The sequence below is a fragment of the Danio rerio genome, chromosome 2 (assembly GCF_049306965.1).
Source record: "Danio rerio strain Tuebingen ecotype United States chromosome 2, GRCz12tu, whole genome shotgun sequence".
Classification (NCBI taxonomy): Eukaryota; Metazoa; Chordata; class Actinopteri; order Cypriniformes; family Danionidae; genus Danio; species Danio rerio.
In genome coordinates, this window is record NC_133177.1 from 6,775,001 (window position 1) to 6,778,802 (window position 3,802).

The 3,802-nt window shown below is 36.1% G+C and overlaps 1 protein-coding gene across 1 annotated transcript in view; it reads right to left on the reverse strand.

Moving 5' to 3' along the window:
• The window catches only part of si:dkey-119f1.1, a 136,501-nt gene extending 133,102 nt beyond the window's left edge, over positions 1-3,399 (reverse strand). Inside the window, exon 1 of the mRNA XM_005163235.6 lies at positions 3,312-3,399. The gene's annotated coding sequence lies outside the window, so the exon portion shown is untranslated. The remainder of the gene's footprint in view (positions 1-3,311) is intronic.
• Between the last annotated feature and the right edge of the window lie 403 nt (positions 3,400-3,802).

Below are 3,802 nucleotides of genomic sequence, written 5' to 3' on the forward strand. Positions count from 1 at the left end.
CATGAATTAGCATGTTCTTAGCATGATTCTAGCATGATATAGCATGTTACTAGCATGATTCTAGCATGAATTAGCATGTTACTAGCATGATTCTAGCATGAATTAGCATGTTCTTAGCATGAATTAGCATGTTACTAGCCTGATTCTAGCATGAATTAGCATGTTGTTAGCATGATTCTAACAAGAATTAGCATGTTACTAGCATGATTCTAGCAGGAATTAGCATGTTGTTAGCATGATTCTAGCATGAATTAGCATTTGACTAGCATGATTCTAGCATGAATTAGCATGTGACTAGCATGATTCTAGCATGAATTAGCATGTTGTTAGCATGATTCTAGCATGAATTAGCATTTGACTAGCATGATTCTAGCATGAATTAGCATGTGACTAGCATGATTTTAGCATGATATAGCATGTTGTTAGCATGATTCTAGCATGAATTAGCATGTTACTAGCATGATTCTAGCATGAATTAGCATGTTGTTAGCATGATTCTAACATGAATTAGCATGTTACTAGCATGATTCTAGCATGAATTAGCATGTTGTTAGCATGATTCTAGTATGAATTAGCATGTGACTAGCATGATTCTAGCATAAATTAGCATGTGACTAGCATGATTCTAGCTTGAATTAGCATGTAACTAGCATGATTCTAGCATGAATTAGCATGTTCTTAGCATGATGGATAGATAGACAGACAGACAGACAGACAGACAGACAGACAGACAGACAGACAGACAGACAGATAGATAGATAGATAGATAGATAGATAGATAGATAGATAGATAGATAGATAGATAGATAGATGGTGTAAGAGCATAAGTCAAACAAGCCAACCCCCGCCTCTCTACGATGTTCTGATGCTGAGATATAGCTGGTGCCATATCGTTGCTAGGTTACTCTGTTTTGTTGCTATGGAGTTGATTGACAGCTTAGACTGATGATGTATCAAAGCTTCTTGCCAGTATGAACAGTTAAAACAACCCCCATGTCTCTATCACACTGCAGCATGACAATATCAGTCTGAACCTCTTTAATGGCAGTCTATGGGACAGTTGCTAGGGTGCAGTATCTGGTTGTTAGGGTGTGGCTAAAAAGTTAAAAGGCCATCAGTGATTGGCTGCTGGCTAGACTGAGTTAAATGAGCTCAATCATTAGTCTGTAGGACAGTCTGATGCAGAGTTATGAGCTCACAAAGTTTGATCCCATGTAAAGTCAATGAGAGTCTTTTGCAATGGAAGTCTATGGGACGGTTTCTAGGGTCCAAAAGTGGTTGGTAGGGCGTGGCCAGAAAGTTTAAAGGTGATCAGTCATTGGCAGATTGATAGTCTGAGTTAAATGAGCCCAGTTAGAAGTCTGTGTGACATTCTGATGCGGAGTTATTAGGTCACAAAGTTTGATCCAATGTTACGTCTATGGGATTTTTCCGACGGTCCCGGGACGTTTTTCGGGAAACCGAAAGTCGGATCAGTCGGAAAGGATATAGCAACTCGAGTCAGAATAGTTCGGAGGTCTGACCCGAGTTTGATGGTCATAGCTTGAAAGGCCTAGGACGAGATAGAGTTTAATTTTTAGTCTCAGAAGAAGAATAATAAAAATAATAATAAGTTTAATAGGATAACAGTAGTCTGGCTTGCTACACAAGCCAGCCTAATAATAATAAGTTTAATAGGATAACAGTAGTCTGGCTTGCTACACAAGCCAGCCTAATAAGTTTAAATAGGATAACAGTAGGTTGGCTTTGACAAGCCAGCCTAATAATAAGTTTAAATAGGATAACAGTAGGTTGGCTTTGACAAGCCAGCCTAATAAGTTTAGAAAGGATAACAGTAGTCTGGCTTTGACAAGCCAGCCTAATTATCATTAACATGACTATCAAAGTACGGCATCGTACAGTCAATTAAATGATGTCAATGTTGTTTTCAAGTCATATTTGCATGCCATTTTAGACTGAATATTCAAAGTAACATTGTAAAAAATATAGTAATCATGTCACAAATTGTATCACTGTTCAAAAATGAAGGAATGGGCGCCAACTGTACCTCAATAGTGATACTGAGATAAAGTTGGATTTGCATTCGCACATTAGGACTTTCTTCTTGATAATATAATTTTAGAAAAGTATTATTTGGGAATTCTAAATAGGGAAATCCTATTCTCTCTTAAGACTCCTAAAATGCAACATTGTTCACCGTGAATTAAATAGTGCTAATGTTGTTTTAAAATTACAATTACATGCTATTTCAGACTGAATATTCAAAGTAGCGAGGTAAACAACATAGAGAGCATGACACAAGTGGTGTCACTGTTAAAAAAATTAATGAATGTGCGGATATAAAACCAACTTTACCTCAATTAAACAACATAGGGACCATGTCACATGTTGTGTCTGTTCAGAAATGAATGAATGAATGTGCGAATATAACACCAACTTTACATCAATAGTGGTATTGAGGTAAAGTTACGTTTAAATTTGCACATTTGGACTTGGGCTTTCTCATTAATATAATTTTAGACAATTATTTTTTTGCAAATTCTAAATAGGGAAACCATATTACACTGATTAAAATAATATGACTATCAAAGTATGACATTGTTCAGTCAATTAAATGGTGCTAAGTGTTGTTTTGAAGTCATAAAGTTACTTGTATACTTTCAGATGAAATATTCAAAGTAGCATGGTAAACTGTATAAGGATCGTGTCACAATTGTCACTTTTCATTATAGGGACCGAACGAATGTGCAAACTTAAAACCAACTTTACCTCAGTTAAGAGATTGGCTAGTTTTGATTTATCGTTGGCTTGTTCTCGACGCAGACATCATAGACACGAAGACAATGAAAGAAACCACTAAAGGAAATGTGACATGACTGATGCCATCAAGGAGTGTGGCACCACAGAAAATCCATAACACAACTATAATACAAAAATATTATAATGAAAAAAACACATTGAGCTGAAAACTAAAATGTAACGCTAGCGTTAACTTTAAATCTAATTAAAACACAACATGCAAAGTAAACTACTTGACATCATCAAAGGCGAGTTGGCATAATTAAATAAGCACAACGGATTATGTAAAGAATAATTAAAGAATAAATCATTGTTTGGGTTTTTGATTGTGTCACATTGAAATTCGTGCTAAAATGTGCTAAGCGGGTCAGACTTTCAATGCTGAAGTCAATAGGTCGTCAATACCACTATACTTATGTAAAAGCACTCATGCAGAACATTAATGTATGTATGGCTTTTATATACACAGATGTCAGAAAATAAGTGAGGAAAGTGAAAGAGGCGTCACATACCAACTCTACGCTGCTCCTCGCGCGCTTTCCGCTTCGACAGCTCGGGGAAGGCGGCCGGGGGCGTCGTCACTTCCGGTTTGCGTCTGCCAATCAGGTAACTCGTAGCCCTCCAATAAAACTCCCTAACTTTCATGAACTGGCACCAGTGTTGCCAACTTAGCAATTTTGTTGTTAGATTTAGCAACTTTTCATACTACCTTCGCAACTTTTCTACCTCTACAAACATTTCAAATTGGTATTGAGTTAGAATGCTGTTTTTGTGAAAGCTTTAATGAAACAATTTCACATTTAGTTTGGTCTTGCCAATATCCTCAACCTTTTCTTGCATTAATGTTGAAGCTTTAATTGCGCATAATATTTTAAATCATTTTCCTTATCTTATAAACATGTGATTTTGGGTTATGTAAAGCATCGCTCTTAAAATATGCAGATTTTATTATAAACTTTATTTTATAAATGTCACATACATAAATCCAAGTTTGCCAAAAGCA